Source organism: Tursiops truncatus, chromosome 18 (genome assembly GCF_011762595.2).
Source record: "Tursiops truncatus isolate mTurTru1 chromosome 18, mTurTru1.mat.Y, whole genome shotgun sequence".
NCBI lineage: Eukaryota > Metazoa > Chordata > Mammalia > Artiodactyla > Delphinidae > Tursiops > Tursiops truncatus.
The window spans coordinates 43,821,411-43,834,944 of record NC_047051.1 but is presented as its reverse complement, the minus strand read 5'-3'; positions in this window follow the sequence as shown (position 1 = coordinate 43,834,944).

The window sequence follows — 13,534 nt, the reverse complement described above, 5'->3', positions numbered from 1 at the left end:
AAAAGTGATGGGACATCACTTCCGAGAACTACATATAAAAGACTGACTTCTATGTTGCTGGAATGTCCTGAGGCTCTTCTCCTTTGCTCATACTGCTAAAGCAGATTGCAGTGTTATGAGGTACCATATGCATATGCCCATGTGGCAAAGAACTGAGGTCAGCTTCTGGTTAACAGCCAGCAATGAGCTTAGCACCTCAGTCGTGAGGAACCAAATGTCAACAAATATGTCTATGAACTTGGGAAATGTGTTCTTTCACAGTGAAGACCTGAGATGCCTGCAGTCCTGGTGTATACTCTGACCACAGCTTCATGAGAGACTCTTGAGCCAGAGGTCAGAGGTGTGCTTGAATTCCTGACCTACAGAAACTATGAGATAATAAATGTTTCTTGTCTTAAGATACTATCTTTCAGGGTAATTTGTAAGCAGCAATTGATAACTAATACTAAGCTTCAGCAGCATTGAGAGGAAGGATTTACTAATTCAAGTAGTATTCTTTGGGAGACTCCTATATGTTAGGTACTCTGTACACAATAATGGACAGAACAAAGCCCCGTTGTCATCCACGTTATGGCCTGCTAATAAAGTATCCAACAATAATTATGCAAATTTTTTATAATTTAAGTTGTGCTAAGTTCAGTGAAGGAAAGGTGCAATGTGCAGGGAGTGTGTCATATAAGGGTGCCCAGTCTAGGCTGGGGAGTAAGTAGTGACTTCCCTCAAGAAATTATATTTAATGCTCTGAAAAAAGTGGGTATGAGGGTGAAAACAGCATTTTAGGTAAGGAGCGGAAAACTATCCTTATTGAGTGGAGGGGAAGCATGTGCAAAGGCCCTGAGGCTGGTGCCTAGAAAGACAAAGACTTCAACATGTTGAGCCTTGTTCTATAGAACATTAAGTACTTGGGATTGTTTCCTAAAAACAATAAGATTTTGAAGTTTGAGCAAGGGTAATAACAATCATATTTGACATTTTAAAGGGACTGCTGTTGTTACCTTGTGGAGAAAGCATGGGTACTGAGAGGCCATTTAGGGAGCTGAGAGAAGATGATGATGATAGTCATCAGATGACTATGATGGGTATAGAGGTTGGAGAAGGAATAAAATACTCTATAGAAAGTAATCAGATATAATGCAACATACCTGCTTACTCTATCATCTTCTTCTGCTGGAATTTTTATTGAGAGGGTATTGATTCTATAGATCAATTGGGAAAGAACTGATATGAAAACAATATCTTCCAGTGCAGGACCATAATATTTTGTTCCATTTATTTAGGTCTCCTTCATTTCTCTCTGAAACATTGTATAGTTTTCACTGTTCAGGTGTTGTGTCTAATTTGCTAAATCTGTCCCTAAGCATTTTGAGGTTTGTGATCCTCCTGTAAATGGTACTGTTTATTGTCATTTCAATTACCAACTTCTCCTTCCTAGTTTAATAAATTGTTTTAACATGAAAAAAAAAAAGGAAAGAAAGTAATCAGGTGTGATGCTGCAACATAAAATTATAAAACCTCCAGATTTTACAGAGACACAAAATATTTACTGAATGTGAATATATTTTGTTTCATCAATCAGAAGTACTTAATGACAGCTTGTAATGTATAAAAATATTCTTCGTATGTGAGGAACTAATGCATAAAGGCAAAAAGAGATTAATTCTATTTGCTACATATTTCACTAGTAAAATACTGTTTTTATTCCTCTACAAAAACGCTCATAATAACTTATTAAAGGATTCATTTCTGCCAAAGATTAGCTAATGATTTTTGTATTTCTATGTTCATCCATTCAACTGTTTTCTTTTCTAACATGGCTACAAAGATTGACACAGATTGAGAAAAATATTTTTTTCAAATCCATGTAAGGAAGAGATAAGTACACAGTACATAATAGCAGAATAATTTCTCTTTTATTTTCCAACATATTTTTCCCAGAAAGATCAAATTTCAGGTAATCTGTGATGTAAAATGATATAATCCCAGACATCTATCAATGGATACTTGAATGAAAATTACCTTCTACTTTAATATGAGAGATTCCAGGAGGTAATTCAGTCTAATCATTTGAAGGAACACTTTCTTTCCAAACTAACTTTGTACAAAGAGAAATATTTCATGTTACTGAATATTCCATTTATTCTATTATACAAAATATTGTATTCAGGTCAAACGATTTCTATACCACATCTTTGATGATGAGTGCATATAGCAGCAGGATTCTTTTTTAATCCTATTGTGCAATCATAAGGGTCACTTATAGGAAAATTAATAATAGCATATTTTACTCTGATATGGTCCTTTGCTTTTCATCTTCTACCCTACCTCAAGTATATAAATAACAATTATGACTTTCCTCTAGTTAGATCGTATGTTGTAAAGATCCACTTATGAAAAAGAATATACCATGAAATGCAGAGTCAGTACTGTGCTTATAAAGTATTTTAAAAATAATATGCATTCACTCCACTACAGAGGACTATGAAATTATTAGCATTCCTAATGTACATACTTTTTCTGTAGCAAGTTTTAAAAAAGTATCATAGTTAACCATTTCCTCTAAAATGATACAGGGCAGCACCTAGAAATTTGACTTTATTTTGAATTCTGTACTACTTTCAGCTCCAAATTCTATGATTCTCTTAATAAAAACACATCTTGTTTTGCCAAAGTCTCATGGTTTCCCAGGAGTCTAGTTCCCTGCCTCCATTTAATGATTATTGGGCATAATTGTTCAGGTTTCACTGATCAGCGTCTATCACCTTGACAGCCATTTTAACCTTATTCTGATAAAGGGTAAATACCTTCTCATCATCTTTGGGTTATTACACTTGGTTCATACTCAGTGATTATTGACTCCGTACCTCCAACTCAGATTTAAATAAAAGGCTACTTATACCATATTAGACAACCCATGCTTTAATTTTATGAAGGTCATGCTTATGTCAGGAGCTGTTAAGCCATCAACCTAGACTCCAAACATCTGCTCAGAGTTAGCATTAAATAGATTCCCAGAAAACCACAGTAGAAATACAATGAAGTTGTATATGGAAAAAAATAAAAAGATTAGAGTACACTTACCATTGTAATCAACATTGAAGAAAAGCTATTTAACAATTATATGTGGGGGATTGTTCTAGCCACTACAACTTAGGGTACATAGAAATTTGGTAAATACACATTTATTGATCATCCACTGAACAATTAAATACAGATTTCTGGAAACAAGAACAAAAGGTGATGAATAATTTAATTCTTCTTTCTTCAGCACCTAAGGAGTTTTCTTAAAACAAAAGCAAAACTAAAACACTGTAATAGGAATATTTGTAAACATACTTTTTACAAATGTGTGATGTTGAACACCAAATTTTACTGGGTACCTTAAAGGAAACACTTATGCAATGTTTTTCATATGATAATATCATTTTGTAACACTGCCAAAAACAGTAAGGAAGTCAGTCAAATAATATCTTCTTCCTCAATGCCTAGCAGGAGATCATGCCCTCTTCTTAAAGAGAAAAGCTGCTATTGAGACGTCTGTCTTTGTCATTTACAGACTGGTCTACTGTGAATTGTTTCACAGTGGAGCTCTTACACAGAGGATAACTAACAGAGGAAAGATAAAACAGACTGCTTGTCCTAGAACTGAGTTACCCCTAAATCACTGTTGCTAATTTTGACAAATTAATCAATTACACCTTCCACTCATTGTTGTCTTAACCCTCATATCAAAATTGAGCCATGGGCATTTTTATTTCCTTTGCACAGGAAGACAACTGAAGATAACAAAACCTCAGAAATTTACCCAGATAGTAAGAGTTGAAGCCAAAATTTGACACGGGTTTATCTAGTCACTGATTATGTAAATTTGGTGAAACTATTGATTTTAAAATTAAGCCTCTAATATGTTCTCTTTCTTAAGAAAAAAAAAGCCTATTATTAACCTTACTTGTAAAAACTGAATGGTGTAAATTCTTTTATACAAGTCCTCCAAGAGACAGACTTCTGACTCAGGTTATTTATCAGAGCATTTAAAAGACATGGGTTCCATGCTTTGTGACCACCTAGAAGGGTGGGATAGGGAGGGTGAGAGGGAGGGAGACGCAAGAGGGAAGAGATATGGGAACATATGTATATGTATAACTGATTCACTTTGTTATAAAGCAGAAATTAACACACCATTGTAAAGTAATTATACTCCAATAAAAATGTTAAAAAAAATAAAATAAAGTTATTACTAAATAATGAAAAAAAAAAAGACATGGGTTAACTCAAACATTTTGACCTCTATAGAAGACATTGGTTGGGATTTTTTGGTCCTAATGGTGCTAGAAGTTTAAATCAATTTTATAGTATTTACACTTTTTTGTATAAAAGTTTAAAAAATTTTAATTAATGTATAAGTAATTCCAATTATTATATTATGAAAAATAGTGGACAATTATACCTTACTAAGATCCATGTATTTATGGGGACATGTATATGATATAGGTGATACCACAAATCAGTGGGGAAAATAAGGGCTGCTTTTGGAAAAACTGATTTACTATCTGGAGACAAAAAATAAAGCTGGATTCCTACCTTATATTTTACAAAGATAAATGACTGAAAGATTAAAGACCAAACTATAAAATGTCAAACTCTGAGGTTAATACAAAGAAATATAAGAGATCGGTGCTGGAAGGAACTGCTTAAACTTGACATAAACAACACAGTCTATGATGTGAAAATTAGATAGACTTGATTACACTGAAATTAAAGACTTCTATTGAATAAAGAACACTATGAATAAACAAAAGAGTCAGATGGCAGGTTTGTAGATATTATATACAACAATGAAAACCCACAAGAAATTGATATCCTTTGGCTCTACCTTCAAATTATATCTGGAATCTAACCACTTCTCACCATCTCTTCTGCTAACATCAAGTTCAAGCCGTATCCTCTCTTGCCTGGATGTTACATAGCTTCTTGAATGGTCCCCCTATCTCTATACCTGCCTGCCTACTGTCTCTATTCAACAGAGCAACCAGAATGACTTTTTAAAAATCATAAGCCAGAGCATGCCATTCTTTAACTAACAATTGCCACTGCTATCCCATCTCACTCAGAATAAAAGTTGTGTCACTTCTCTTACCAGATCTCCTACTATCATTTGTCTCTTCTCTAGCTTTCATGCTCTTCCTCAAACAGTTGGCATTATGAGCCCATCTTAAGTTTCTGGTTAGCTTCTCCCTGGAATGTTTCCTCCAGATATCTTGCCAGATAATAGCCATGACTTCTTCAAGTCCTTACTTAAATGTCACCTGCTGGAAGAGTTCTATGCTAATCACCCTTCTCCCAATATCTTTATCCTGTTCTACTTTTCTTCTTTTTTCTCTACTTATCACCTTCTAACATACTATTTAATTCTCTCATTCATCATTGCCTTCTTTATTGTTTTCTACTCACTACCATCCTCCTCTACTGCCAACTAGAACATAAGCTTCAGGTTAGGATATTTTTTTTGTCATCAATCTGTTGCTCATTAGTATATTCTAAGTGTTTAAAATCAATGCCTGCAACATGGTAAGTGTCAGTAAAAATCTAATTAGTGAATGAATTAATGAATGAATATATGAAAATAAGGAAATTATAAAATAGTTCTGAAAATCAACCAGGGAAAGATGAGAAATCCAATAGCAAAATGGACATGGGTGTGAACACGTTCTTCATGGAGAGTAAATTCAAATGGTTAACAAATGTAAGAAGAGATGTTCAAGTTCACTAGAGTAATACTAATTAAAACTATTATGAAATAAAACATTCCATGAAAGAGATTGGCAAAATTAGAAATTTGGATATCACCATCGTTTGATGATGTGGAGAGGGGGATCCTCCTGCACTATTAAGGAGTGAAGCTGTTATGGCTATTTGGGGATATATTCTGGCAGTTCTTTGTTAGGTTAGTTATATTTATCATCCATGGCTCAGTGATCCCTTGGCTTGTTAGTCATCCCAGACGAGGTGCCTATGCACATATTTGTTGCAGTATTTTTGGAGCCAGCAGGAGATTGGAAGAGACCTAGTTATATATGACTAAGGAGGTGGATAAATAAAATATACAAATGCACACCATGGAATCCTATGAATTAGTTACAAGTCAGGAACTAGCTATACATCAAGCAAAGAAGAGGGACTATAGAAATAAATACTGAAAACTATGAAGTAAGAACATAAATGAAATACAACTTTAGTGCATGCAAATTAAAGACGCACAATGCTTATTTTCCAAGGACATACTTGTATTCAAGAATATAGATCAGCCACATTGTAGTGGTTGTCTATTAGGAAGAAAGGAAAGGTCATGGTGACCAAAACCAACTGTAACAGTATTTCCAACAGCACAAGAGCAGGATCTGGCTCCCAGGCTTCCCTCCAGGGGCATTAGCAACTTCTGTTGTTTCTCCAAGCCCTTTTGAACCTTCATTTATCAAAGTCCTCCCAACAAATTTGCAACCAAACCCCTGTATTAAATTGCTCTGTAAAACATCTAGAATGGTTTCTCTTTTCTTGACTTTATGTTAACTGGTACAATACTTGATGACATTAGTTTGTAATGACTGAAGCTTATGATTAACTCAATCTCCAAAGCTGAGAGAAAAGAAAGTAAAATGGAAATGGTAGCAGGTATAGTGCCTAAAAGAAAAAAAAATGTTGAATTAAATATATTCATAAGCTAGAACTTATTTAAATATTGATATTTCTTCACTGATATTTGGGTTTTCCAATAATTTATTATTAGATGGTAACATCTGCGTGTGTGTGTGTGTGTGTGTGTGTGTGTGTGTGTGTGTGTGAATTTAGAGAAAGAGAGAAAGGGAGAGAGCATGAGAGTGAAAGAGATATAGAAGGTCAAGGAAATAAACATGGAATATTGTACCAGTAGGCAGGTTGCCCCCAAGAAAAGGGCATACTTTGGGGTGAAGCAGCTCTTTTATATGAGGGAAATTTCTGGAAAGAGGGTCAGCTGTCTGGTCTCAATGGCCAACACCTCTGGAAGCTGAAGAATAAGTGCCTTGATCCTGAGGGGGAATCTCAGCAACACATGACAGTGGACAATTAAGGTGCCACTTTTCTGTCACACTGTCCATTACAAGGGATGACAATCCGTATCCCCTCCTTTACCATCAATGCCCCACTGAGAATGGGTGTGTAGGTAGAGTGATTGTTGGAAGAGTGACCCTTTATCTTCCTATCTCCCTCCCTCCTTCCCTCCCTCCCTTCCCTCCTTAATCACATTCTTCTAAAAATTTAAGGTGGAAATTGTGTTTCTTATTGACTTCAGATAAATTATTTCCCTTCCTACTTAAAAAGATTAGAACAACACTTTAATTCTTAAATTCATTTGTTCATCTATTTATTCAAAGAAATTTTATTGATTAACTGCTGTGTGTTTAGTAGTTAAAAAATAAACCTTAATTTTACTTTTAATTTTGAAGGCATTCTTATTCAGCTAAATAGTTCTCTGGTTTTCTTTATATAAACATGTATCTTGATATCAGGATGAAATAAGCACAATATGATGACAGCCTAATGACAGAATTCCAAGAGCTGCCAAGAGGAAATGAAATGTTAGATACAAAGCATCCAAATATTATTTTTTCTTTGCATCTAGTTTGTCTTGTGAGTGAAGAGTAGTTATCTTTCAAAAAGCAATTTGTAGGCAGAGAAGTTAAAACATTCCCGTCTTTTTCCAATAAATATGAATTATGATCTTATTCAGTAGACATCTTAAACTCATGAAAAAATGTAAATGCTTCTTATTAGAGAATCATAAAATGACGACTCAAACTTCAATTACACTAATATTGACAACCAACTCTACATATTAAAGTATTTGGAATGCATATTAGTATCTCTTGACTTTTTAATGTATACAATAGTATAAGAAATTAATATTTCGGTGTGAGATAGTACTATTTTCCATCATAGTTAACTAATGTTGAGTAAGTTACTTAATCTTTTCAGTTCTGTTTTTTCCTCTGTAAAATGGAGGTAAGCATTCCCATCAGTATGTGTAAACAATTAGATTTATCAAGGCAGATTTGTTCGATTTCTTAATCTAAAGAAACAGAATTTAAATGTCTGAAACAGTTATTTATGTATGCTTTTCAGATAAATATAGGAAGAATAAACAGTCATTGTTCTAGAAATAGAGAATTATCAACTCTTTTGTATTTAATTAAATACCAAAGGGGATGCCTTCCTTGACATCCCTAAATTGCAAAGCTGGAGGGGATGTGGATCAGAGGGGTCAATGCCCTCGACTTTGTCATTCTAGGACAATGATGTGCCAGAGTGTTTCTTACCAATGAGCAGCTGCAAGCACAAACAGTGAGCATGTGAAATTAATTTCTCTTAAAGTAAATTTGTTCACTTAGATTCAATAAAGGACCTAAAGACCCATGGGCATGGACATAGACACACACAAGTTCTGTCCAATACTGAAAATTCTCCCAAACCTCTATACCTAAGGTTTAAGCTTTGTGGAGCAATGGACAACCACTGCAGTATCAGTTGAAAAAAATCCCAACTACCGACTCTCCTAATTGAGCTTGGATTTGAGGGACCTGTGTCCTTCCTCAAAGACCAGTGGCTCATTCAGGAGCTAGGCTTATGTTGCCATCATAGATCACACATCATTGGCTGGTCAGATAAGGAACAGATTTCATTTTGCATTCCTTTCTTTCTTCCTTCCTTCCTTTGTTCCTTCTTTCCTTTCTTCCTTTTCTTTCCTAATAACAAGTGGTGACAAAAAGAAGCAGTGAAGGTAGTGCAGTTTTTTGGCTATCACTAGAAAAATAGACACTTGTAATTGTATTTACTCTCCATATATGGTTCAATAATTGCTCAAATGCTTAGTAAATTCATGTTACATCTATATATCATGAGACGAGATCATCAACGAAATACTCCAAAATTAATCATTTCTCTAAATTTTACTTGGTTACCACTATGATTTTAAAATTACCTGTATTCAGTAAGATGTAAATTCTGTACTTTTAAGAAAATCTACCTAAAATATAGTTTGTATTTCAATTGTACCAGAATATGTGGGTGGAGAGAGGAGCAGGAGAGACAGAGAAAAGAAAATTAAAAGCATGGTTCCTGCTACCATGACAAGGGAGACCACATTAAGGCAATTATACCTGACATTGGTTTATTTGTGTTTATGAAGCATTTTATTTTTTATTTATTTACTTTTTTAACATCTTTATTGGCATATAATTGCTATACAATGGCGTGTTAGTTTCTGCTTTATAACAAAGTGAATCAGTTATACGTATACATATATCCCCATATCTCTTCCCTCTTGCATCTCCTTCCCTCCCACACTCCCTATCCCGCCTCTCTAGGTGGTCACAGAGCACCAAACCGATCTCCCTGTGCTATGCAACTGCTTCCCACTAGCTATCATTTTTACATTTGATAGTGTACATATGTCCATGCCACTCTCTCACTTTATCCCAGCTTACCCTTCCCCCTCCCTGTGTCCTCAAGTCCATTCTCCGATAGGTCTGCATCTTTATTCCTGTCCTGCCCCTAGGTTCTCCATGTCATTTTTTTCTTTTTTAAGTTTCCACATAAATGTGTTAGCATATGGTATTTGTTTTTTACTTTCTGATTTACTTCACTCTGTATGACAGACTCTATGTCCATCCACCTCATCCAAATAACTCAATTTCATTTCTTTTTATGGCTCAGTAATATTCCATTGTATATGTGTGCCACATCTAATTTATCAGTTCATCTGTTGATGGACACTTAGGTTGCTTTCAAGTGCTGGCTATTGTAAACAGAACTGCAATGAACATTGTGGTACATGATTCTTTTTGAATTATGGTATTACCAGGGTATATGCCCAGTAGTGGGATTGCTGGGTGGTATGGTAGTTCTACTATTAGAATTTAAGGATCATTCATATTGTTCTCCATAATGGCTGTATCAATTTACATTCCCAGCAACAGTGAAAAAGGGTTCCCTTTTCTCCGCACCCTCTCCAGCATTTATTGTTTGTAGATTTTTTGATGATGGCCATTCTGACCAGTATGAGATGATATCTCATTGTAGTTTTGATTTGCATTTCTCTAATGATTAATGATGTTGAGCATTCTTTCATGTATTTGCTGGCAATTTGTATATCTTCTTTGGAGAAATGTCTATGTAGGTCTTCTGCCCATTTCTGGAATGGGTTGTTTGTTTTTTTGATATTGAGCTGAAAGAGCTGTTTGTAAATTTGGAGATTAATCCTTTGTCAGTTGCTTCATTTGCAGATATTTCCTCCCATTCTGAGGGTTGTCTTTTCATCTCGTTCATGGTTTCCTTTGTTGTGCAAAAGCTTTTATGTTTCATTGGGTCCCATTTGTTTATTTTTGTTTTTATTTCCATTTCTCTAGGAGGTGGGTCAAAAAGGATCTTGCTGTGATTTATGTCATAGAGTGTTCTGCCTATGTTTTCCTCTAAGAGTTGGATAGTGTCTGGCCTTACACTTAGGTCTTTAATCCATTTTGAGCTTATTTTTGTGTATGGTGTTAGGGAGTGTTCTAAATTCATTCTTTTACATATAGCTGTCCAGTTTTCCTAGCAACACTTATTGAAGAGACAGTCTTTTCTCCATTGCATATTCTTCCCTCCTTTATCAAAACTAAGGTGACCATATGTGCATGGGTTTATCTCTGGGCTTTCTATCTTGTTCTATTGATCTATGTTTCTGGTTTTGTTCCAGTACCATACTGTCTTGATTACTGTAGCTTTGTAGTGTAGTCTGAAGTCAGGGAGCCTGATTCCTCCAGCTCCGTTTTTCTTTCTCAAGATTGCTTAGGCTATTCGGGGTCTTTTGTGCTTCCATACAAATTGTGAAGTATTTTGTTTTAGTTCTGTGAAAAATGCCATTGGTAGTTTGATAGGGACTGCATTGAAACTATAGATTCCTTTGGGTAGTATAGTCATTTTCACGATATCGAATCTTCCAATCCAAGAGTGTTGTATATCTCTCCAGCTGTTTGTATCATCTTTCATTTCTTTCATCAGTGTCTTATACATTTTTGCATGCAGGTCTTTTCTCTCCTTAGGTAGGTTTATTCCTAGGTATTTTATTCTTTTTGCACAATGGTAAATGGGAGTGTTTCCTTAATTACTCTTTCAGATTTTTCATCATTAGTATATAGAAATGCCAGAGATTTCTGTGCATTAATTTTGTATCCTGGAACTTTACCAAATTCATTGATTAGCTCTAGTAGTTTTCTGGTAGCATCTTTAGGATTCTCTATGTATAGTATCATGTCATCTGCAGACATTGAGAGCATTACTTCTTTTTCTCTGATTTGAATTCCTCTTATTTCTTTTTCATCTTTGATTGTTGTGGCTAAAACTTCCAAAATTGTGTTGAATAATAGTTGTGAGAATGGAAAACTTTGTCTTTTTCCAGATCTTAGAGGAAATGTTTTCAGTTTTACAGCATTGAGAACAATGTTGGCTGTGGGTTTTTCATATATGGTCTTAATTATGTTGAGGAAATTTCCCTCTATGCCTACTTTCTGGAGGATTTTTATCATAAATAAGTGTTGAATTTTGTCAAAAGCTTCTGCATCTCTTGAGATGCTCATATGTTTTTTTCTCTTTCAGTTTGTTAATATGGTTTATCACATTGATTGATATGCATATATTGAAGAGTCCTTGCATTCCTGAGAGAAACCCCACTTTATCATGGTGTATGATCCTTTTAATGTGCTGTTGGATTCTGTTTGCTAGTATTATGATGAGGATTTTTGCATCTATGTTTATCAGTGGTATTGGCCTGTTGTTTTCTTTCCTTGTGACACCTTTGTCTGGTTTTGGTATCAGGGTGATGGTGGCCTCATAGAATGAGTTTGGGTGTGTTCCTCCCTCTGACATAGTTTAGAAGAATTTGAAGAGGATAGGTGTTAGCTCTTCTCTAAATATTTGATAGAATTTGACTGTGAAGCCATTGGTCCTGGGCTTTTGTTTGTTGGAAGGTTTTTAATCACAGTCTCAATTTCAGTTCTTGTGATTGGTCAGTTTATATTTTCTTTATCTTCCTCATTCAATCTCGGAAGGTTGTACTTTTCTAAGAATTTGTCCATTCCTTCTAGGGTTTCCATTTTCTTGCCATATATTTGCTTGTTGTACTGTCTCATGATCCTTTGAGTTTCTTCAGTGTCAGTTGTTACTTCTCCTTTTTCATTTGTAATGCTAGTGATTTGAGTCTTCACCCTTTTTTTCCTGATGAGTCTGGGTAATAGTTTATCAATTTTGTTTACCTTCTCAAAGAACCATCTTTTAGTTTTATTGATCTTTGCTATTGTTTCCTTCATTTCTTTTGCATTTATTTCTGATTTATCTTTATGATTTCTTTCCTTCTGCTAACTTTGGTTTTTTTGTTCTTCTTTCTCTAATTGCTTTAGATGTAAGGTTAGGTTTTTTATTTGTGATGTGTCTTATTTATGGAGCTGGAATTATATTGCTATAAACTTCCCTCTTAGAACAGTTTTTGCTGCATGCCATAGGTTTTGGGTCGCCTTGTTTTCATTGTCCTTTGTTTCTATGTATTTTTTGATTTCCTCTTTGATTTCTTCAGTGATTTCTTGGTTATTTAATAGTGTATTATTTAGCCTCCATGCGTTTGTATTACTTACAGATTTTTTCGTGTAATTGATATTTAATCTCATAGCTTTGTGGTTGGAAAGGATATTTGATATGATTTCAATTTTCTGAAATTTGCCAAGGCTTGTTTTGTGACCCAAGATATGATCTATCCTGGAGAATGTTCCATGAGCACTTGAGAAGAAAGTGTATTATCTTGTTTTGGGATGGAGTGTCCTATAAATATAAATTAAGTCCATGTTGTTTAATGTATCATTAAAGCTTGGTTTCCTTATTTATTTTCATTTTGTATGATCTGTCCATTGGTGAAACTGGGGTGTTAAAGTCCCCTCCTATGATTGTGTTACTTTCAATTTCCCCTTTTATGGCTGTTACCATTTGCCTTATGTTTTGTGGTGCTCCTATGTTGGGTGCATAAACATTTACAACTGTTATATCTTCTTCTTGGATGGATCCCTTGATAATTTTGCAGTGTTCTTTGTGTCTTGTAATAGTCTTTATTTTGAAGTCTATTTTCTCTGATATGAGTACTGCTACTCCAGCTTTCTTTTGATTTCCATTTGCATGGAATATTTCTTTCTATCCCCTCAGTTTCAGTCTGTATGTGTCCCTAGGCCTGAATTAGTCTCTTGTAGACAGCATATATACAGGTCTTAGTTTTGTATCCATTCACCAAGTCTATGTCTTTTGGTTGGAGCATTTAACCCATTTACATTTAATGTAGTTATAGATGTGTATGTTCCTATTACCTTTTCCTTAATTGTTTTGTGTTTGTTATTGTAGGTCATTTCCTTCTCTTGCTATTCCTGCCTAGGTAAGTTCCTTTAGCATTTGTTGTAAAGCTGGTTTGGTGGTGCTGAATTCTCTTAGC